Below are 25,633 nucleotides of genomic sequence, written 5' to 3' on the forward strand. Positions count from 1 at the left end.
AAGTTTAAATATTGCATGCTTTCTCTCACCCGAATTATAGACAGCAAAATAAAAGATATACAATAGGAAGCAGGGAGATACATCTTTCTCAAATGGGAAGGGGATCAAGAGAAGCAGGAGAGGGGAGGGAGCGGAGAGGAAGGGAATGAAAAAAGGAATTAAGATGTGCTATGTGCACGTACCACCTCCACACAAAGAATGTAAACATTATGTACTGCAAACATATATTGATAAAAAAGTCATGTGACCGTTAGGAAAATATCAAAGAATGGGGTGCAACAGAACATGAGCCCCAGATTCTACACAGAATCTTGATTTGTCACAGTGTGGACATTACCCATTTTGTCATCTTGGAATGTCCATGCCTCTGTTTCTTCACATGTGAAATGAAGATAATATATTGTACTGCTTTGTACTTTCATGAATTTCTCATGGGAATTAAAATATAAACATTCTCACGGGGCCCGATTTGTCAACATTTATCAAAGTTTTAGATGCATTTTCTCTTTGACTCAGTATTACCAATTCGGGAAATTTATCCTACTTGCAAGATGCCTTTTTTCTTTAATAACTCTTTTGAGATATAATTCCTACATCATGCCATACACCTATTTAATGTGTACAGATCAATGACTTTTAGCTTATCCTCAAAGTTGTACAACCTTTACCATAAACTATTTTTAAATATATTTGCCTCCCTCCCCAGAATTTCATAATTATTGGTGGTCATTCCCATTTTCTACTGATTTTCTCGGTCCTAAAAAACACTGATCCAATATCATACTACTAAGTTTCTGTTAGTTCATCAAACAGAATGGTTTGTGCTGTCACTGTTTGTCCACATTTTATGCTTTGATTTTGTGACTTGAGAAACTACTTCTAAGATAACAATATATATAATTTATCAACTAGTGATTTCTTACTTTTTAAAAAATTCTGTATTATTTCTACCTTCTTTTCTGTTTTGCTTTTTTCTCTAAATAAATAAAAGCCAAAAAAATCCCACTGATCCACTTTCTTTCTATATGTTTTCGCTTATTTTAGTCATTTCGTATGAATCACATAATACGTGGTCCTTCATAACTGGCTTCTTTCAGTTAGCAAAGGTTCAAGGTTCATACACATGGCAGCATATATATCAGTACTCCACTGCCTTTTACTGCTGAATAATAGTCCACTGTATGACTATATACATTTTTAACATTCATCAGTTGATGACATTTGGATTATTTCTATTTCTTCACTATTATGATTAACACTGCTATGGACGTTCACATGCAATCTATTGTCATTTCTCTTGTGTGTACCTTGGAGCAGAACTTCTATATCAAATGATAACTCATTTTAACATTTTGAAGAATTTTCAAACTAGTTTTCAAATTGGCTGCATTGTCTTATTTTGCCACTAGCAAAGTACTGGGACTTTAGTCTTCCCATTTTCACCAATGATATGGACTGTTGTGTCCCTTCACAATTCATCTGTGGAAGCTCTGTGGAACTGCATTTAGATGTAGAGCCTTTGACAAGTTGATGAATGTTCCATAAGTTCCATAAGGGGTTCTAAAGTGATAGGGCTGGTGCCCTTGTAAGAACAACAAGGTATTTGTGTACTCATATTCATAGAAACATTGTTCACAATGGTTAAACCATGGAGACAACCCAAGTGTTCATGGACGGATGAATAGGTAAACAAAATATGATATGCATTATAATGGGATACTACTCACTCTTAAAAAGGAAGGAAATCTTGTCACAGGCCACATGAATGAAACGAGGATACTATGAAAAGTGAAATAAGCCAGTCACAAAAAGACAAATACTGTCATATGAGGTATTTAGAATTGTCCAAATCATAGAAATAGAAAGTAAAACAGTGGTTTTCTGGAGCTGGGGAAAGAAAGAAATGGGGAGTTATTTGTTAATAGATGCAGAGTTTTAGTTTTATAAGATCAAAAGGAGATCAATGGTAGTGATGCTAATACACCATTATGAATGTATTAAATACCAGTGAACTCTATGCCTAAAAATGGCTAAGGTAGTAAAATTTATGTTTTGTGTATTTTACTACAATAAAATTCCAAAAATATAATCAAAATTATTTTAAAAAACCACTATATTTTATGGCTATCCTTGTATATGTAATAAAGTATAAAAACATACAACTTCAAGCTAGTGATTAACCCTAGGAGAGGGAGTGGGAGGGCATGAGTGTATTGGGCTCTAGCTGTGCTTTTAAAATCTTATTTCCTACCAAAGAATATTGTGAAGTAAAGAAGGCAAAATCAAATGAATAGAATACACGGAGGTCAACTGCATTTTTCTGCATTTTCTGTGTCCTTGAAGTAGTTCATAAAGTTAAATCAAGTTGATAAAACAAAAAGAAGACACACAAGTTCCCTCTTTGTGCACAAAGAAGCCACATAAGTACTTGGTGAGATGCAAGCGTCTACAAGACAGGAAGACAAGCCACACCTTGAAGAAATCACTCTCAGCATATCTTAACTGTGGAATTTCCAGCCTCCAAAACTGTGAACCACAAATGTCTGTTGTGTAAGCCACCTGAACTGTGGCATTTTCTTTTAGAAGCCTAAGCATACTAAGACATCCTCATTTGCTATTGCCCTTCTTTTTTTTATTATATTAATTCTAGTGGATGTGAAGTGATATCTCATTATGGTTTTGATTCGCATTTCCCTAATAGGTAATCACCGTGAATATCATTTTATGGGCTTATCACCTACTTGTTTATTTTCTTTGGAGAAATATCTGTTCAAATACTTGATTCATTTTTTCAGCTAGGTTTGTATTTTGTATTATTAAGGTTACAGATACTTTTGTAATCCTATGAAATGATGCATGCAAAGCCTTTCCATTGCATGTTTATAATTATTAAAGGGATTGAAAATAACCCTGATGTTCATTATTTCAGACTGTTGTGTTCATCTGCACAATGGAATATTACACAGCTATAAGAAAGACCAAGGTCACAGAGAACATTATAGAAAATACCCCAATATAATGCTAAGTGAAAATAAGCAAGTTATAGAGCACTATATATGTTATTTTCCCTTTTCCATGAAAGAATGCATATTTTCCAAAGAAAAAATACTTATTATTCACTTATATTTTTATTTTAAAAACACTGAAGGATCTACATGAAAATTGAAAAAGTAATTACCTAAGTGATGAGAGGATTTTCAGGAATAGGAGTAAAACTAGGACTTTTATTATATGGCTTTGTGCATTATTTTGATTTTTGAACTATTTAATATGCTTCTCACCTAAAATACAAAAAGTTAAACATAAAGCGTTTCCAAGTAGGTAACATGGCTGGCCCTCGGTAGGTGCTTCCTTTGAGCGCGCTCACACACATTAACTTGAGTTCTCACTACGGTCCTCTAAGTGCTGTTATGATCCACGTGGTGCAGCAGAGAAAACTGGATTCCACAGGGGTTAAGTGACTCGCCCAAGACCATACTGACCCCTGCAGATAGATGTCATGGCCAAACACGGTTTCAGGCTTACATCATCCTAGATCCTGGAGGAAAGAAAGGCATCTTCTCACCCAGCACTCACAGACGAAAATCTCATGGGAGAACTCCAATCGGCTCTGCTCCTCACATGCCTTGTCCCTGCCCTGAGAAGCAGCAGTTGTAATTCAACACTTAACAGAACCACAGGGGCAAGGGAGTAGTGCTTTTTCAAAGGGAGGAAGAGGATGCTATTAGAAAGGAGAAGGGATGCTGTATAGATGAAAACAATGGGCAACCAGCCCAGGGAGGAAAGTGGCAAGTAAGATGACAATTCTGGAGTATATTGCGTGCAGTGGATGATATGGTCAGTGCAGTGTGCTGCCTGTGGGAACCCAGAGGAGGCAGCTGTCTATCCAGGAGTGCTTCTTGGAGGTGGTGAGGCTCTGGCTGGGTTTTTAGATGACAAAGAGATCTGTAAGGGAGGGAAGGAACTGACAGTGCTGCCAGCAGCAAGAACCTCAGTGTAAAATAAAGGCCCAGAAAAAAAGGAGTATTATGAGCTGATTTATATCCCTTCAAAATTCATATGTTGAGGCCCAAACCTCCAGTACCGCAGAATGTAGCTACTTTTAAAGAGATGACTAAGTTAACAGAGGCCCTCAAAGTGGTCCCTCATCCAATCTGACTGAGGTCCTTCTAAGAAGAGGAAACCAAAGAGACGCCATCAGTGTGTATGCACAGAGGAGCAGCCATGTGAGAGCACATTTGAGAAGGTAACCACACATGAGCCAAAGACAGAGTCAGAGTTTGGCTCAGACCCACTGATCTTCATTGCCAGGGCTGGCCTTGGAGCCAAGAGGTTCTTGTTCCCTCCATGTGACGTGTGCAGGCCCCTTCTGGAGTCTGCCTGCCTCTCTTGAGGAACGGGACTGATAAGCACCTCCTGAGGGCTGGGCCTTGTACTGAGCACACCACAAGAAAAGAAGAAATGGGCAACTCTCTGCCCTGGCAGGAGGACAATCAGCCTATCCTGGGGGCAGAGGGCAGGCAGGGGGGTGGGCTGGAAACCAAGCGGAGCCTGCTCTTTGCCCCTGCCAAGTTCATATGGGGAGGGGCTATGAAGCTGCCCCTCAACATGAGGCTTAGTTCAGACCCACTAGGGCAGCCCTGAGAGGGGTGAGGGAGTACTCTGCAAGGAATGTCCAGCAGCAGCCTGCTGACTGCCTGCCCTTCACTGCCCCAACTGTCTTGTCTCACACAGTCACACTCATTAAATGAGATCATTTGAGTATAGCACCTAGCATCTTATCGACTGCCCTGAGTGCTTGATAAATGTGGACTTGTACCACCATCCCAACATCCACACATAGTCCTATTTGTACATCAGCACTGGCTGCAGCAGTGACACTCACAGACACTCCTGGACACACCTGTCATAGTCAGGCTTGCAGGAACTCAAACACACTCCCAGGGTACCCTCATCCTCTCACCATGACCCATTTCTCCTCTGCAAAACTCTCCCTGGCAGACTCCAAGGCGAGGCACAGAAAGTCAGGGGGCAAGGGCTCTAGGAAAAGCTTGCTCCCAGTGAAACAGCCTGTTACCAAGGCCAGAATCTGAAGAAACCAGAGGAAGGGACCTGAGGCTGCCAGATGAATGGCCAAGGAGGTAGGACATGAGGAAGGGGGTTTGGTTGGACCCCGCTGCTCACCAGGCCAGTGAGAAGGCTGCCACCTGAGACCAGGCCTTGCAAGAGGCTGCCAGCCAGGTGCTGAGAGGTGTTCTGAGAATGAGGAACCAAAGAACCAAGAGCATGAGCCTAAGTGGCTTAAAACTGACAAAAGCCCAGGAGGGTTAGAAGGGAAAGTACCAGGATTTTAGTACCCTATTTCCTACCCAAGGGTCCTTGGTCAGGGTCAGATACAGAAAGACACAGAACAGAAAAGCATCACATAAAAATAGACAAGCATCATGGCCTGGTCCTTAGAAGAAATGGGGAAAGGAGAGGATCCCTTTGGCTCCAGTCCACACTCAATCTCATTAGCACATACACAATGTGGAACCCTCCCCAAACCGCAGACACAGCACACAGCTGAGTCCACCAGCACATTTCTGATTTGGACCTCCTCTGACACACAATTTACATTCAATACCATCAGCATAACCCAACACAGACAACCTACACAGAGGCAGAGACACACACAGCTCAGACGTACCCAGACTCAATAGGCACAATCCAGGAGCACACAGGAATACACTGAGCCACACAGTATAGATACCTCTCACTTCTCATACATACCTGTGTGTGCACAATATACCCAAGAGTGCCATAATTGTAATACTAGCATACAAAGCATCCAGTGTATACCAACATACTCAATCCAAAGCCCAATATAGCCAACAGAGATTCTTCCCATTAACCCAGATAAACGGGTACACACATATGGGATACAAATGTATGCAGAAGTGCCCATATGCTCTCAAGAGCACATGTGCACACCCAAAATACATGTGCCCAAACATGCTGACACTGGATCCCTCCTCGGATAGACCCATTTTTTTTCCTTTTCTCTCCACTTCCTTCCCTGGTCTCTTTGTGCATCTTGTGCATCTCCTTTGAGACTTATTAGGCGGGAGCTGTCAGTCTTAACACTTCCCCATGCATGGCCTCTTTCTTTCATCAGACTTTTATATGTACACTCACAACTCACACACACTGCATATGGTCATGGAAAGCCATGGGGTCTGAGACCACAGGAAGTTCTCCTGCCATGGTGTAGGCTGCCAGAAAGCCGAGGGTAGGGACTCCACGGGGTAACCACCCCACTCCAGGACATGGCTTCTGGACTCCTGGTTCAGCCCCACTAAACCCCACCCATGTGCTCTTGCTACTTAGCTGCAGTTCCAGAACACACTGTGCTGTCCCCTTTAACTCTGCCTTTGCACACACAGCTCTTGTTGCCTACTATGCCCTCCTACTGGAGCTGTCAGTTGTTCTCAGAGTCTTGAATTCTATAGACCAGTTAAAAACTTGTAGATAGCCAGGCATTTAGCTCAGTGGCACAAGCACCTGCCTGACAAGTGTGAGGTCGTGAGTTCAATCCTTGGTACAAAACAACAACAACAACTTGGAGAGAAGAGTTTAGGAAATTGACAGAAGGTTGCCAAATTTTCTTTCTATTAGTAATCATATTTAAAATAAAGCAATCATCCTCTCCATGACCATTTTATAAAAAGGATGCTTTCATACCAACAAAGTAGGGAGGGCCCAATCTCAGTATGAAGGGTAATCCTTTATGTTGAACACATTAAGCTTTGTGCACAAACCGTTGTATTGTCATTTTTCTCATTTCATCCCATCCGCCACTGGAAACTCTGTCATAGATTAGAACCACTGAGTCCTCGGCTCACATTGTTCCTCCTCCAGGAAACCTGCCCAACACCCTCTCATTCTCATCTGCTCAGTTCTCCAGCCCTGGCTCCAGTGGCCACAAGACCTTGCTGTATACTGCATGTACAGTCACGAGGCTTATTATCTCTTGGGAAGCACACCCAGCTAAGCATTGCCAGGTGCTTAACACAGACTACCCCATTTTATCCTCATAACCCTGAAATGGGAGCATTTAGAGAAGAGAGACCGCTACGTGGATTCTCCAAGCCTTTACCTTCCTGTAGGCACTGACAAAGGAGCTGGTAGACAGAACTGCAAAGATGGGTCTAGCTACCGATCTAGGCTTGCCCTTTCCAAGCTGTATGATTTGAGCAGGACACTTCACCAACCTGAGTCTCAGTTTTATTATCTATGAAATAAGAATAATAATATTTCTCAGTGTTTTTCTGAGGAAGTAAATCTCCCAAGAGAGTGCATGACACATGGAAGACACTGGACAGTGTGAGGTAGGCTCTCACTGTATCTCATTCTCCTGGTTGTCTTCCTACGGACTCTTCCCTGGCTTCTGCTCAAATCCTGTTGCTGGTCTCCCCTCCCAAAGTGAGAGCGATCTAGGGAACAATCACTGTACTCCCCTTTCTTCTGTGTAGTCTCCCTCACTAGATGAGCTCATCCAGTCATGTTCACATTTACTCCAAAAAGTAACTTTGCAATTTTGATTTCTTCCTAGAATCCAAACCTATACATTAGCCTGCCTACTGGACACATTCCCTCATGGCCTCACGGGTCTCCCAGACATAATGCATCTAAAATAGAGCTTTGATTCCTCTACTCCAATTCATTCCTCCACCAATTTTCCCATCTCAGTAAGTCACACCATCGTTGCCCAGCTGTCAAGTCCAAATAACATTTGATTCGTCTCTTTCACCTCTCAGCTACCTTCAGCAAATCTGTCTCTGTCTCCAAAATACAACACATACAACATACACCCTTCATTTCCCTCCATCTCCACCATTGTCACGGGAGGCTGAGATTTCATCATCTCTCATCTGGCTCATGCCAAAAACATGCTCGCTGTCTCTCTACCTACATTTACTCCTTTAAATGACTATGTTTACAGTACATTTTCAGATCGGGAGTAGAAAGCTTTCAGCTTTATTCATTCTCAAAATTATCTTGGCTGTTCTAATTCTTTTGTATATTTATATACACTTTAGAATGAACTTGTCATTTTAACAACAGACAAACTTGCTGGAATACTTACTGAGATTGCCTGAATTTATAGATCAATTTATGTCCAATGGATATACTAACACATTGAGACTTCCCATCCATGAATGTGTTTCTGGTCTGTTTATTTCAGCGGTGGTTTGTTGAAATTTTCATATAGAGGTCTTGTACCTTTTGCTAAATATATTTCTAAGTCTCTAATGTTTTTATGCTATTAAAATATTTTTTAAATTGTACTTTTCCCATTTTTATTTCTAATATATAGATTATAACTGATTTTTATATATTGACTTTGTATTCCAAAATATTGTTTCCTTATTAGTTCTGGTAGTTTTAGGAGATCTTCTAGGATTTTCTACATAAATAGTTATGTTGCCTACCAGTAAAAGTCATTTTACTTTTTCCTTTTCAGTACTTACAAAATTTATTTCCTTTTCTTGCCTTATTTCACCTTCTGTGGCTTCCAGTACAGAAGTGGTGAGAGCAAGCAACTTGCCTGGTACTAAAAAGGAGAAAATCATTCATTCTTTCCTCTCATCAGACTGCATTAAATGCAGATTTTTCAGAGGTGCTGTTCATCAGGTTAGGAAGTTTGCTCCTATTCCTAGACCACTGAGAGTTTTTTTAAAAATAGTTTTTAAAAAACTTTTTCAAACCATGAATGGGTAGTGAATTTTGTTAAATGATGTTTTTCTACATCTTTTGAGATGATATCATCATGATTTTTCTTCTTTATTCTGTTAATAATATGAATTAAATTGGTTGATTTATTAAGCATTAAATATTGCATTCCTATAGTAAACCCTGCTTCGTAATAATCTATTATCTTTTTTATGCATTAATAGACTTCATCCAGTGTGTCTTGTTAAAAGATTTTTGCATCTTTGTTCATGAGTAACATTAACCTATAGATTCCTTTTCTTGTAATACCTTTGCATCAGAGATGTGTTAAAGATTACTGCAAATTCTTTGCTTTTGTAATTTGGAGAAGTCAAGACTAACTCCCATCTCTTGAAACCTGAGCTGCCTTAATGACTTGCTTGGCCAATAAAAGTACACTTCCAAAACTGCATTATAAGCTTAACACTTTTTCCTAGGCCTGTTGGAAGGCCCTGCTTAGAAGGCAAATTACACTGAGGCTACCATTCAGTGAGGGAACCTGAGTTAACCAAGAGGCTAGGTGGAGAGGAGAAAAAGATGCTCAGCTGCCTCCAGTTTTTACATACCCTAGCCATCTCACAGTAGCCAAGGCTTCAGACATTGTGGAGCACGGATAAGCCATCTTCTCTGTGTTCTGTCCAAATTTCTGGGCCCAGAATTAGGAGATATAGTAATTTCAACTTACATTTTAAGCCACTACTTTTAGGGATAGTTGTAAGGAAATGACCAACAATAGGATTATGCTGGCCTCATAATAGATTTTGTGATATATTACTTCTTCATTTTCTCAGGTCTTGTCTAAGACAAGACAAGTATTATCTACTCATTAAATTTTTGAAAATCAAATTTACCAGTGAAACCATCTGGGTAAGAAATTTTCATGTTACAATTTAATAGGCACGGTGTAGAGTTATCCATTCTCACAAGATGGTCTTTCAAAATGTTAATAAATCATATCATTTCCTTTATAAAAACACTCAATAGTTTCCCTTGAAAGAGACTTCCTTCCACAACTTATAAAGTCCCTTATGATATAGCTCCTGCCTGCTTTTCTTATCTCACCTGGAACCACATTCTTGATGTTTACAGGCGGACTCCTTTACTCTATTTAGATTTCAGCTTAAGTGTAACCTCCCTAGGGAGATGTTTTGACCAATAAGTCAAAATACCCTTCTTAGGGCTGGGGATTTAGCTCAGCAGCATAAGTACCTGCCTTGCAAGCAGGCGGTCGTGAGTTCGATCCCCAGTACCGATAAAAACGAAAAAGACAAAAAAAAAAAAAAAATACCCTTCTTGTCAATATCATATTATCCATTTAAATTTTCACACCATTTATCACTTCTTGACACTGTCCTTGTTTTTTTTTTTTTTTGATTGTCCCCCCAAAATGGCCAGCATCAAGTCAAAGAATGGGCCAGTTTCCAGTGGCTACATACTATACAGGTTTATTGTACTATCAAGGCCAAATTCATCCCTGGCTCCTTCTCCCATCATCAGCAGATGAGAAGCAACTCTGAGGTGACTTAAGAAAGGGACCTCATGTAGCTCCTGGCAGCAAAGCTGTAGCTAATAGTTCTAGTTCTAATTCATAAGCTTCCTCATTCTACCTGCGTCTTTGACTAAATCACTTCCCCTCTCTGGATCTTGCCTAGCAGAATGTACACAATCATTTCTGAATAAACATCAGTTCCTCCCTTGAATCACCATAGCTCTAATTTATGCCAGTACCTTTGCTACAGATGAGGAAACTGAGGCACAGAGAGGCAGAGTAGCCTTTCTGCTGTAAGTACTAGAGCTCATAGATTTTCCCCTAGATTTATGATCCCACCAACGAAGGCATCAATTTCAGAGATTAACAGCTGCAAATGATGGCATCAAACCGGCTGCCCCAGCAGCCCTCAGAAGTGCATCTCCAATTCAGGTTTATCTTCATTAAGCAAGTAATTCATTACAAGCGGTAAGCATTCACATCAGAGTGAGAATATTAAAAAAGTAATTATATTTTTCACAGTGCAGCTTTCTGGATAAATTGTATGCAAATTGCTGTCTAAATCAGGCTGGCAGATCCCAAGCAGGTCTCAGGACTATTTAGGGGCATATTTTTGAGGCTGGACTCACTTCTGTGAGTGTCCAGCACAGAGTCTTGCATTCAGCCAGAGAAGGCTCACAAGGCGAAGCCATTATGATGTCTTCACTTCCTCTTTCCCTCCTGCCTCCTGCTTTCTTTGTAGCCTCAGTCTCCTCATCTGTAAAATAGGGCTTCTACAAGGACTGAATAAGGGAACGGAGGGGACAGTATCTAGCATAGCATCTGTCTGCCATATACACGCAGACAGGAGAGCACAGAAAATGGCCAGGCAGCCCTCGGGAGGACTTCAGGTAGATCAGGAAGCACTGACACTTACAGGTCCAGAAATAGGGTGGAGACAGCTGCTGGGGTGAGGCAGAAGGCACTGATGAGGGGCTGAGAGGTTGTTTCTCATCCTGGCTCTGCCATCATTCCGTGGTATGACCCCACATTCACTGCTTGTCCCTCCAGGTTTTGTTGAATGCTCAGCATCATTGGGTCCTAGGTAACCACCACTGGAAAGGGTCACACAATTCCATTGTTCCCAGATTGCACTGATCTCTGACCTCTGGGATACAGAAGGCCTGTGAGTGAAGGAGAGCTTGAAGAACAAACACATAGCTCCTCTGTTTACAGATGGAAAAGGAGCCCAGAGAGGGTGGGGGTGATTCTGAGTCACAAAACAATTAACTGAAGGAGTCAGAACCAGAATCCCAGGTCAGGGCAGCTCCCACATACAGAGTGATACCTATTGTCAAACGGGGCACTGTAAGGCCTATGGTAGGAACTGGAAAGTACAGTTGCACATCAGGTAGGGTTAGCCTTATCTCAAGGTTGGGATGTGATCCTAGGTGTGGCTTTGGGGCAGGTTACTTCCTATCTAAATCTCATTTCTCTATTTGTCAAATGAGACACCTAGAAGACCTATCTCCCCAGACACCTACCATGAGACTTACTAGGCAGGATTTTAATGGCATCCTTTCCCTTTCCCATAGGGCAAAAACTCTGAGGAGACTTGGACCAAGGAGTTGGAAGTAGACAGAGGTGGCTGGGCTTAGCCAAGGGGATCTTGGTACCCATCCCCACCCTACCCTACCCACACTCTGGAATCCAGCTGATAGTGAAGGTAGAGGATGATAGACCAAACCTCACTGTGGTGGGGACCATTTGCTACAGAGCCCAAATAGCCAAGAGCCAAAATGCAGAGTCAAAGCTATGCCAGAAACAATATCAAACAGTGCCATACAGTTCCACACAAGCTACCACACTGGGACACAGACTATTTTGAGGACCGTGGCTACGCCTGCAGCCACAGTCCCTAAAAATCCAACCACATTTGGACACTCTCTGGCTGGCACCTATGGGACACTCCGATAGGAACAGCTGCTCACACCACCCATATCTAGACATGGCATAACTAGGAGCGCCTTGACACAGGGACACCCAACACCACCTGACCACAATGGAGCCTTGGGTGGCAGGTGTCCCATACATAGCATAGTCATACTAGAATACTGGCTTATACCAGCACAGAACTCACTGAGAAAACAGGTGCAACCCCTAACCAGGCTTTGTCCACAGCTCCTCAGCTGGGCAGACCCTCAACTCCACAAAAAACACTGACCACTACTCGATACAATGATGACTTGCTTCTGTGTGTGGCCAGAGGCACACTGTGTCATACCTATGTCTGCCAGGCCCTTCTTGTCCTCTGTCTTTGCTCAGGCAGCATTTTGAAGCATCCAGTCATGCAGAGGAAACCCCTTCCGCCTCCCCTCCCTGACAACTCTGAGACACAGGCCAGGCAATTCCAGGCCTGGCCAATCCTCCTTCTCATTCTTCACTGAGGCTGGGCTTGGGTGGCTTTATGGTTGAGAAGGGTTGCAGAGCTTTCTTCAGGATGTGAAAATTCTTCTAGGCTTTGGGAGTTTCCTCTGTGGCTGGCCTTTTCTTAACTATCTTTCCCAGAAGAAGCCCAAGGCTTCCCAGAAGCCTTTCATGACTGTCCCTAGCAACACTGTCCCTGCGTACAGTCATGGTCAAGCCGTGAGCCAAGAATTAGGAGCCCAGAGTCATAATACTGGCTCATATTCTAATTTCTGGGTGAGCCTGGACTCCATCCATTCTCTCTGGACCTCATTTGCTCCTTCCCCCGCCCCATGGAGGTAGGGGTACAGTGGAATGAGAAAGAGTTCTCAGACCGTGCTTACCCTGAGGATGGAGGCATCCAGAGCCAATGTCTCTGGATACCTGCTCTAGTGCTGTTCCCTAGCTCTGGGCTGTGGATCCAGCACCATTGTTCAACACAGAACAGAGCAATGCAAAGGACAATAATATCCAAACTGGAGAACTGTGGCCACACAGAGCCCACGTGAAATCACACTTTCCAGATCTGCAGCTTCTCCTACAGGACCTGACAAATAGGAGTCACTTCACAAACATTGCTAAATTGAGCCTAATTCATTCTTCCCTAGCCCTATAGCCTTGGGCAGGCAACCTTGTAGCTCTGAGCCTCACTGTCCACCACTGTGAAACTGAGATAACAGCTTGCCCCTGGCTACATGGGTCATGAGGATCATGTGAAATACTGCATAAAAAAGTGTCAGCTAAAATCTGGCCCAGATGGGTCCAGCAACAAGCATGTCCACACCCTTCCCCATCGAGCCTGTATACTCACATAGCTAGCTCTGGAGTCAGGCTCCCTAGAACCTGTGAGCTTGGGGAGGATGAGTTTGCCCCAGGAAAGGGCTAGGGAGAATGGACAAAGGAGGGCTGTGTGAGCCGGCATCCCTGCAAGGAGCTCAGATGATGGGAGCTGCTTGCTTTTCTCTTTTGTCATGTAGAGGACATGCCAAGACTACTCTGAGCAGACAGCTAGACTGGGGAAGCAGGAGAAGAGAGAGAGATCAACACTTTCACCCACGGATACACAGGATTCTTGCTCCAGAGACGAGGGAAGGGAGGCCCTCTGTGGCAGCCCCAGCAGCCCTCTCCTAGAAGAGCTTCTCACTCTGCTGAGCAAAGCTTGCCTCCCTGAAGATATTCTGTTGTTTGTAGGTCTGCCCTCCAGGCCTAGTGCTGCTGCTCCTTCTGCTCAGGCTTTACAGATCAAGCGGGTGCCCTGGCCCTACCCTCACCTCCCAGTCCTCCTGTGTAGGCAGATAGCAATGCAGGTGTTGTTTCTATCACTGAATCTGAACTCCATGGGCTCAGATATGTCCCTGTGTGTCTAAGCATGTGTACCCATTCACACGCACACACGCAGACATCCAGAAGGGCACATCCACCCTCTCCCGCACAGGAGCTGCTGCCCCTCTTCTCGGGAGTCCCCATGGCTGCTGGGACTGCTGTGGGAGACGAGGTGGGGAGCAGGGTAAAGGGAGGACACGTCTCCCACTGAGAACCCTTCCTATTCCCCCTCCCCCTGCTTTCTGCCACTTTCCTATGGCAGGGCCATGCTGATGACACCAGAGAATCCATCAAATGCCACCCCCATGTCAGGTCATGTCACAACATAATTAAAGCATTAGATCTTCGTGATGAAGCCGTTGCCATCAATTCTGAGAGTGACTGATCCAATCTACAGAAAGGGGAAATTTCTCTCTGCCTGCCACAACCACCACAGCTGCCTTTCCCTCCCCAGGAAAGGAAACGGCATCGCGTGTTCTATTTGGGGCTCTAGGCTCCAGTCTGGGTTGGGGGAGGGTTAACTGGGGTGTATGCCCCTTCTACCTCTGTGTCTATCTAGGGTCATCAGAGTCAAATGTCTGGGGACCCTTCCTAGCTCAGTCACTGAGTCCCTCTGTGGCCTTTGGGAAGGCTCCTCCTCCCTACCTCTGGGGTTCAGTACCTTCTTTTCCGAGTGACTGGGGAAAAGGTGACTTGATTGCTGTGGATTGTGGAAGTGGAAGACATAGGGACTAACAAACATGGAGATGGATGATTGGAGTCCCATCCTGACTTGTGCAGCTGTGGTCACCGGGGTTGTCTTTTCTTCCTTCTCTCTCCTATAGGAAGGGGCAATGATAGATGCCTCACAGAACTCTTGCAAAAATTAAAGGAAGGTAAGAGCCAACACAAAGGAATGGCTTAATCCCTGGGCTCTTGGGCTCCTGGAAGGCTCTTGTGCCTAAGATGTTGGTCATGGGCCTAGATTAAGACCTGGTTTCTCTTGTCCAGAACAGTTGGGACTGCAGTGAGAGGCTAACAAAAGAGATGGAGTAAGAAGGGACAGAAGAGTTGCCTATGTTGCTTGTCAGATGCTGTCACCACCTAAAGGTCCAATATAGTGAGAACAGGCTCCAGGCTCATGGAAACAAGGACTCAGGATGATGCAGGAGAGAAAGAGAAACACTGATGGGCCAAGGCCATCAGTGCATGACTGGTGTATTAGGAAACAGGCCAAGAACTGGGAGGCAGCCAGAATTGCCAGTTTGAAACTGGTAAAAAAAGACAGAGGCAAAGATAGAAGCAGGAAGACCAGTCTGGGCCACTACAGCAACCCAACAGAAAGACAATGGGAGAGTGCTTTGGATGAAATTTCGGGAGGGGCTGAGGCATCATTCCAATGTCTTTGGTCTGAGAAACTGGAAGAATTAGTGTCTATGGTGATATCACTGAGATCAAGTTTCAGTAACCCTGGGGGGGGCAAGGTTGATTACAATAGTAATCAAGAGTTGACATTTGGATGCCTGATCAATATCAAGTTGAGCAAAGAGGGGAAGCACAAATCTGGAGTTCAGGGCAGAGGTATGTGCTAAAGAAATGCACTTGAGAGTTGAAGTCATCAGCAGACAGATGCCCACCTCCCTCACTGGATCCTTATGGATCACCTCCAGTGAGTCTCTTCCTTGGCTCCCGTGACCTGTCCTGCACCAAAAGCCATGAACTCAGAGGGAAGAACTCAGGAAGCAAGGTGGGCAAAGAGAGGAAGGGTAAGGACGGAGCCCAGAGCATTGACTGCAACAGGAAGAGGTTGAGAAGATGGTCAACTGATGGTCAGTTTGTAATATCGAATAAATTTTGTTTGTAATATCCAGATGAACTGAATCAGTGTGATTCTAGGTGTGGAAGGCCCACCTGGGGACTGTCGTTAACAGCATAAAAAAAGAACTGGCGGATAGGGGAGCGTGTGCTGTTGAACCTCATGGCACAGGATCTGGACCACAAGAATCTCAGGGCATTTGGTCAACCCTGTGCAATTCAGGAGTTCATTTTCTTTGTCATTTTTGCTAAGTGACTATCTGGCCTCTGAGTACACACCCACACTTACAACTTCCTAAGAGGGTCATTTTATCCTTGGACAACTCCAAATTCTAAGTCTACATTTACATTCTGTTTAAGGTCAGAGCTCTATGCTCTTAGGTTCCACAGGAATTTTCCACTGTCTTCAACAGGCTACAGCCCTGCAGAGATTGGAACACGAGAAGTCCAGTACTTGCCCTGAGAATTTTAAAAGCTGCTGGACCAGTTTGGAGCCATCTCTTGAGCTGATTGTTTACTCTTGCATCTTGGGTCACCACCTAAGGGGAGCGGTTGCAGAGTGGTGTCTATGTGTGCCAGACATGTTTGTGACTTGTACTACATGCATACTTGTGACCAAGATCTACAGGTATGCACACAGGCTCTGTCTGTGTGTAAGAAAGAGCATGTCTTCATTGCATGGCTGGTCTGTAGCCTTCTGTGAATGCACTGCACATGAGTATTTGTGACTGAGGCTGGATGTGGGTAGGCAAACTTGTAATAGTCTGTGATGAAGAAGTGTGTATAAGTGTGAGTGTGCAATGTCACTCCACACAAAAAGGACTTTCCAGGGCTGTAGTGAGTCTGATCAGCCAGATATGTGTGGGTTTCTGACTCTGACTACAGTGATTGCGATTGTGTGTGAAAAATGTGTATGCGACAGATTGTGATTTAATGCGTATGTGAGACTGTGTTCCCGACAGACTGTAATCTAATGTGTGTGTGAGAGACTGACTGAGGTATCAAGTGTGTGAAAGACTGTGTGGCTCCACATGAGACTGTGTTCCTGTGTGTGAAGACGTGGCTGTGTGTGCACGAACACTCAGATGTGCTGGTGTCAGTGGGTGCCGAAGACTGTTTGCAGGATGGTGTCTCAGTACATGTGTGGTGATGCAATGCATATTTGTCATTCTACTTGTGTGTGTATGTGTGTGTGCACAAATGTCTGTGGCTAAGTACAGATGAAGGTCCTGTGTGTGGAGGTGGAGGTGGGAAGGGTGAGAACAGTGCAGGATAAAAAGGGGACTCATTCAGAAAGGTCTCCCCAACCCCATTTTAATCAGAAACAGAGCAGCTGTTAGTCTGAATAGACGCTGCACAACGGCAGACGTCTTAATCTCTTCTGCATTGTGATTCACTCGGCGAAGCCCTATTACTCAGCTTTTGATAGGAGCTTACTTGTCTCAAGTGTTTTCATTATTGCCCTAATACTATCTATTAACATACTGGAGGGAGCTCACTGCTGTCTGGAGCTGGCATCACTGGGCTTTTAAAGATTATGGGCCTTGCAAATACATAACATTTTACTGCCTTGCAAACGTAATTCATTGCAGGGGGGTGGTGAGCACACGTAAATAGATAGGTAAATAGATAACTGAATAGGAGAGAGGGGGCGCTGGAGGGAAATTGAGAATTCAAACACTGTTGCCATCTCCAGCTCCAATAATCACCTTTCAGGAGGAGCAAGACAGACATCTGTCTCATCTGGGGCAATTCTAGCCTCAAATCCTTCATCCCTGAGTATCCTGGGGTGGAGGAATTGCCTGGGCTCATCTGGTACAGTAGGCCCTGGTCTTCTCTGCAGGGTGCTCAGAGGTGCAAGCTAGGACAAGACACAGGAAAGTGTGGGGAGGAAAGATCACAGGATGAGGAGGCAGGGGGCCATGTTCAAACGCCAGTTCTGCAGCTGATGTGCTGGGTGACTTTGCTCTCATCTGTGAGCCTTGTCTCTTAACTACAAACTGAGAAGTCCTGGTGACCTAAAGATCTAGCTCCACAGGTTCCATTCTATCCCAACTGATGATGTTTGAATCACCAGGTTAATGATCATTTAACTCCATCAACTGGGGTTCATGAGGAAGAAGGGACTGGAGCCATGGCACATTTCGAGCTGGCAAAAAGTAAAAACGCCATCTAGTCTAAGTACTGCCTCTATTCAATATTCCTGTCATGTCAATGCAGAACTATAGCGAGAGGAATCTCATTGCTTGCTTTCCCTTTTGACAAAATAAACTTCACTGTAATAGTGGAAAGAGGTACAAAAAGAACACATCCATATTACCCCAAGAAAACTAGTAATCATGGCATCAGTAGATAGGACAAATTTGAAGACTTTCTAGAAGATAAAGAACAGACAGAAATAGACTTATGGAGAAAACCAGAATGATGACATCAGCACAGAAGAAATTGGCTAAAGAGATATAAACTGTTCCTTCCAACAGAACCTTGGAGAAACTCCCAGTACCAGGAGCAAGGAGCAGGCCATGACACCACCATCAGGTAAAGAATTGCTTGACAAAAAAGCCTGCCGGCCACTCCTTCCTCTTTCAACACACACAGATGTTTGGCTGTGGCTTTTGTCCCTGATATTGAAACCTGATGACTACTTTCTACCAACATGAAAGACCACCTCGGGAGGTGCGGTAAGCTATTATACTGAGGCAATGATTCAAATTTCTCGGTAGTCCCATCCTTGTAGAGTCCCCTCACAGTGACTTGGCGATCAGCAACATAACCCACTCTGACCAAAAGGACATGAGTAAGTATAACGCAGTCAGAGGTCAGATGAGCCCTGCACATTTGGGCTTGTCTCTGTGAAGCTTTGTCACCTTTCTGGAAGGAAATCCACCCTAGCTTCCTGGAGAAAAGAGGCTCTAGAGGGGGAAAATAAACAAACAAACAAACAAATAAATAACCATATGGAGAAAGAGGCCACCTGGTGGAGAAATGAGGTGCCTCAGCAGACTGCCAGCATCAAGTTCACAATTAGGTGAAGTCTTCTGGAGCCTTCCACCAACTGAGTACACAACAGAAGTGAGTCTAGCCTGGTGCCATGTGGGACAGAACGAGCCTAAAAAGTTCACAGATCATCAGGGATAATAAATTGTTGTTGTTTTAAGGCACTAAACTATCAAGTGTTTTGTGTGGCATTAGTTAACTGATATAGGAAGGATGACTGTGGATTTTGAAACCAGAGAGGTAGAAAAAAACTAAATTTCGGTGTGAATGTGTGAAGGAAGGTGAAAAAACTAAAACAAAGAGACAGTTCTATTCACCTGATGGTGGTGCCATGGCCTGCTCCTTGCTCCTGGTACTGGGAGTTTCTCCAAGGTTCTGTTGGAAGGAACATTTTATATCTCTTTAGCCAATTTCTTCTGTGCTGATGTCACACACAAAGTAGTTCACACACAAAGTAAGATCTCCCTTACTTTGCTCTCCCTGCCTGTGGGGTCTTCTTGTGCTTCTCAAAGAACTACTCACGCCTCAAGTAACAAACTTGTCCTACTGCCTCATGCAGACAGAACTGCATACAAGTTCCTTTCGAGGAAGAGGCGCATCCTGGAAGCAAGGTCACGTGACTTTGAGCTAATCTCATACTTCTCTCCCAGATACATTAATCAACTTAGACTTGAGTTTATAAACCTGACATGACCATCACGGTCCATCAGGGAAAATACACAGTATGACAAAGAATAGAATGAAAAGAAAATCAAAATGTTTCATCTTCGAGCAAGTGAAATAATGTAGGTGACAGAGGGAGGACTTTAAAAGAATTTTAGATTTTATAGTCAGAGACTCAGAAGATACTTGCTTATACAAAATAAGAATAGATTGTTATGGAGAAGAAACAACCAAAGAAGGAGAAATCAACCTTGAAAATTAAGAGTAAGAAGACAAAATCAAGAAAATCCCCTAGAAGGTATAATGAAAAGATAAAAAAATGTAAGACCTAATATTTACCTTATAAACATTCTAGACTGAGATAGCAAAGCAACTAGAGGTGATTAAAATTTTTAAATATAATTTTAAATTATTTTCTAAAACTAGAAAACGATCTGGATTCTCAAATTATAAAAAGATCAACCAAATGCTAAGCAAAAAATACTAAAAAGACATGCATCCTGTGACATTTCTAAACTACAATGTTTTCATTGTGTCTGGAGTTTTTCGAACCTGCAATTCTATATCAGCCAAATTCTCAAGTATGAAAACAAATCCAAGATATTTTCAGGTAACAAAGGACAAAGAAAATTTATTACCCATTCACTTCTTCTGAAAAAGTAATTATGTATTTCAGAAAAACAAAATGTCAAAGGATTACAGTTTTTTAAAGAAACAAGTACACAGCTTAGAGTCTAAATAATAAATAAAAATAAATCTATACATACAGTTTTATATAAATTATTCCTTTTCAAAGTATAGAAGTAACATAAAATAACATTTGGAACATAGGTTTTAACAAAATATGAGACATAGGAGAAGGTTTAAGATGCTACTGAAAGAAAAAACTGCCCCAATAACTTTATCTAAACCGTAAGTCACCAAAAAAATAAAAATAGTACATGTAACTTGCTAATAAACAGAGAGTAATGGAATAGTGAAAACTTCATCAATCGAGTATTTGATTCTAGTCAAATTAATCAAAACTTATTTGGGTCATAGAAAAAGTAGCAAGAAATCTAAGTGCATCAAAAACCAGAATAAATATGAATGGGTTAAATTCACCTTTTAAGTTACAGAGACTCTCATAATGGATGAGAGAACTGTCAATAATCAACACAAGTATATGTTTGTGTCCTCATGTCCATATATAATGCAATTATTTTATAAGTGAAACAATATAGCATTAAAAAGATTAAAGACAAAGGAATAGAAAATGAATATATGCTAACAAAACAAAATGAAACCATAGAAAGACTAAATATAATTCAATAAAAGAACCACATGGAACACAGAGAGATCCTTTATAAAAGCTGCAATCTACCAAAGCAATGATGAAGTGAATTCTATATTAACCAACAAAGTATCAACGTATAGAAAGAGACAGCTTTAGAATTACAAAGGGAGAGATCTGCCTCTACCTGCCTGCCTCTCAGATCAGAAAGCTTGCTTCTTGCAGGCAGTCAGCATGGCCAGAGGGACCTGGCTAGATCTGACTCTGCTTGCCAGCCTGTCATCAGAAGGTCTGTTTCCCAGAGGCAACCAGCACGGGCAGAGACACACAACCAGGTAAGCCACATGCACCCTCAGGCCACTATTGGAGACTCTTGCTTCTTTTGGGCAGCCAGCACCCACTGGGAAAATCAGACAAACACACCCGTATGTGCCTGCTACCATCGTGGGAGTCCCAGTGTAGACATGTAGGCCGAGAGAAGAAGTAGCCCTACCATCACACACACCTGACCATTGGCCCCAGTGTAGCTGCACGGGTCTGGAGAAGCCTGCCCCATGTTCTGCTACCTCCCTGGGAACCTGGAGTCAGAGAAACCCAGGTGCCTGTCCCATTCCCCTACACTGTGGAGAGGTAGCCAATGTGGAAATGCCTGGGCCCCTACAACTGGCTTGTTGGAAGGAACCCAAGGAGCAAAAGGCAACCTCAGACCTCCAGCCCATACATAGCAAGTCTGGGAGATACAATCATGGAAGAAAATGGAAATCACACACCTCAAATCTCTGAGAGAATAGCAACTGAAGTAAAGAAATAACTTCATGTGACTGTAAAAGTAATCAGATCAGAAATAATGTCTTAAGTAAAGGAAAAAATCACATACATAATGAAAGAATTGCTAAGCATATCCAAAGAAGGCATAGATTAGAAAAAAGAGGAGCACAGAAAAATGATGGAAACCTTTAATGAACAATATAAAAAGGAACTACAATGAGTGAAACATTCAAAGAGATATCCAGCAAATTAAAAAGTTGATCAAGAGCTGGCAAAATCACTTGAAGAGACTGAAGATAGTCTTTTCAGACTTTAAGGACAGGATCACAGCTAGTGATCATGAAAGGAAAGATCTCTTAAAAATAACAAAGAACCAAGAAATAACAATTCAATGCTGCAAAAAACAAAAATTAACAGTGACAGGTGTTAGCAAGAAGCTGGGGGGTCAACATAAATGAAATAAAAGGGCTATTTACAGAAATAATAGCAGAAAATTTCCCAAACATGAATAAAGGATCTGGCATTCAGATAAGCAAGGCATAGAGAACTCCAACTAGCCATAACCCAAATAAATCTACATCAAAACATATAATAATCAACATCCCAGATATTCAGCACAAGAACAGAATATTAAAAGCTGTTAGAGAAAAGAAACATATCACCTATAAAGGAAAACCAATCAGAATCACAGCAGACTTGACAACACAAACCATCAAGTCAACAAGAGTTCGGAGTGAAGTGTTTCAAATCCTAAAAGAACACAACTTCCAACCCAGATTGATGTACCCTGAAAAACTATATTTCAAAATTGATGGAAAAATAAGATACTTCAATGGTAAAGAGCAGCTAGAGGAATTCATGACCACCAAACCAACCCTACAGAGAGTGCTGAAGGATATTCTAGAGAGAGATAAAGATGACCATGGTTCTAGGAACAGCAGCAGAGGAGGACTGCCAAACGGCAGGCTACTGAGTGAAGGGAAAAAGTGGAAGATAGCATGGCAGATATGAACTGGTGCATGCCAGTTGTAACCATTAATGTAGATGACTTCAAGAAACACAGGGAGAGTAGATCAAGAAACAAGATCCACTGATATACAAGAAACACATTTAACAGGAAAGGAAATTCATAGACTGAAAACCAAAGAAGAGAAAACAATTGGTCCAAGTGACAAGAGACCAGAAAAAAAAAGCAAGAATAACTTGCCCATCAACCACAGAATGGATAAGAAGTTAGGGTGTTTTCATGCAGTGGAAAGCTACCCAGCTATAAGGTAGAATAATCTCAAGGCTCCTGGGGACCCAACTGGAGACCCAATGGACCCAACTGGAGATCATGTTCATGGGTGAAACAGTTCAAACTCATATGCATGAACCCTAGCATAAGAGACAGAAGGAGTTAATGGGGTCCAAAAGCAAAATAGTTATTGTAAGAGTGATAGAGGAGGAAACACCTGGGAGGGAAAGGTGGTATACTGTTAATTTCTTATTGTCCTGTCTTGAACTCTTGTATTGTTTTCACAATTTTGTTAGGTTTGGCTTTGTTCTGTCTTGTTTTGTTAGATTTTACTCTGATGATAGGGGCAACTATTTTGAATATAGGGTGAGATATTACGGTAATCTTGGTTTCCTATTATATTCCTTTGAAGTCTTATATGCATTCTTTCATTTGTTTAATTGGTTTTGTTGTTTTATTTTGTTTTATTTTATTATGTGTGATGGTATGAACAGCTATTTTGAAGAATACAAGACATTATAGTATAGTAGCTATTGCTTATTTCTTATCGTCTTGCTTTGAAGTCCTATCATGCTTTTGTTCTTCTGTTTTGATTGGTTCTATCCTGTTGTGTTTTATTTGATTTTATTATGTGTGATGGTATGAACAGCTTTTTTTGAGGAAAATGAGATATTATAGTAGCCACTGTTCATTTCCTGTTATCTGGTTTTAATTCTTTTGAATGGTTTTATACCATTTTGATATGCTTGCTATTATTGTGAGTGAAGGTAATGTCAACTATTTCAAAGAAAACAAGAGACATTATGGTAGCCACTGTTGATGTCCTGTTGTCTTGTGAAGTGCTATGTTGCTTGCATTATTCTGTTTTGATTTGCTTTGTTCTGTTTTCTTTTGTTTTATTCTCTTTAAAATAAAAAAGATGTGCATGAGATAATCAGCATTGTTGTGTATGTGTTGCAACAGATTTTCAAACACTGTGCAGTCAGGAAATGTCACATATGATACATTCTTCTTAGTTTGCACACTGTTGAAAGATGACAAATTTAGGTAAAAGTTTCTTCATGTCATTTAATGTTATCATCATGATTGTTATGCTAAAGTGTTATGCTAAAGTGCTATGCTCAGGTTTTCCCAGTGAAGCTTTGTAACTGTTATCTGTTAACATTCTGCATGGATTCAACTCCATGATTGTTAAGGAAATAACACTTTTTTGGTCATGTTATATATTTCTAGGTGCTTAATGTCAAGATCATAAGATTAAACCTACTGTTATCACTGCCATACTGATTTCCTGGGTGTTCAACAACTGAGTGTTGGAGCCTAAAGCTAGAAAGGTAATTAGCCAAGAGGACAGCCAATATGGCTCGCCAAGGTTAACAAGGACCCACACACAAGAGGATCCTTCTGTATTATCCTACACTTTTATTGAGTCCCCCAACATCCTGACTGGGAAGACTGTTGGATCCCAGAAGGCAAGAGTCAATCAATGTTTGATGTGCTAAAGGAGAATTTCCATGGAAAGCCACATAGCCAAATGAGACCATGACTCATCCTGGCAGTTAACTCTGACAAAGGAGCTGACAGGCTCTGCACATAGTTCCCAAAGTACTGTCTGAGGAAATTTGACCAATCTTGATAGATAATGAGGTTAATTTTGATTAACACAGGTCCTCTTTAATGTGATCTTGAACACATAGCAGAAAAGTATATTATGAGCAAAAAATATTAAGGTAATAGTAACATAAACCCAACATAAAAAGGGGTCTCCAGTCACTGACTCCTGCTAATAGTTTCTAGCTAACACATTAAACTTGAAAGGGAATTCATAAACTGAAAATCAAAGGGGAGAAAATAATTGTTCCACCTGACAGGAGACCGAAAAAAAAAAAAAGCAAAGGTAACTTGCCCATCAACCACAGAATGGTTAAGAAAAAGATACAATATTGTCATACAATGGAAAGCTACCCAGCTATAAAGCAGGACAATCTCAAGGCTCTTGTAGGTAAATGGATGCAACTGGAAATCATGTTCATGGACAAAATGATTTGAACTCATGTGGGTGAATCCCAGTATACAAACAAGGAGTTTATGGTATCCAAAAAGCACAATAGTTATGAAAATGATAAGGGAGGAAATACCTAGGAAGGGAAGGTGATACCACTGTTAATTTCGTATTTACTGTCTTGTCTTGAACTCTTGTATCATTTTCATAATTTTGTTAGGTTTTGTTCTGTCTTGTTAGATTTTACTGTGTGTGATGGTATGGGCAACTATTTTGAAGATAATGGAATGTGTTATGTTAACCACTGTTAGTTCCCTATAATCTTGTTTTGAAGTCCTACAATGTTTTTATTCTTTAATTGGTTTTATTCTGTTTTGTTTTGTTTGATTTTTATTATGTGTGATGGTATGAACAGCTATTTTGAAGAAAATGAGACATTATGGTAGCCATTGCTGATTTCCTATTATCTTTATTTGAAGTCCTGTAATGCTTTTATTCTTTTGTGTTGATTGGTTTTATTCTGTTGTGTCTTATTTGATTTTATTATGTGTGATAGTATGGACAGCAATTTTGAAGAAAATGAGAATTATAATAATCATTATTCATTTACTGTTATTTTGTTTTGAAGTCCTGTAATGCTTCCATTCTTTTGTTTTGATTGATTTTGGTCGTTTTTTATCATTTGATTTCATTACATGTGAAGGTATGTACAGCTATTTTGAAGAAAACGAGGTAGGCATTCTTGATTTCCTATTGTCTTGTTTTGAAGTCCTGTAATGCTTTCATTCTTTTGTTTTGATTGGTTTTATACTAGATTGTTTTGTGTGATTTTATTGTGTATGAAGGTATGGACAACTATTTTGAAGAAAACAAGAGACATTATGGTAG

The sequence above is a fragment of the Cavia porcellus genome, unplaced genomic scaffold (assembly GCF_034190915.1).
Source record: "Cavia porcellus strain 051 isolate PalLab524CR breed Dunkin Hartley unplaced genomic scaffold, mCavPor4.1 scaffold_25, whole genome shotgun sequence".
NCBI classification, from domain to species: Eukaryota; Metazoa; Chordata; class Mammalia; order Rodentia; family Caviidae; genus Cavia; species Cavia porcellus.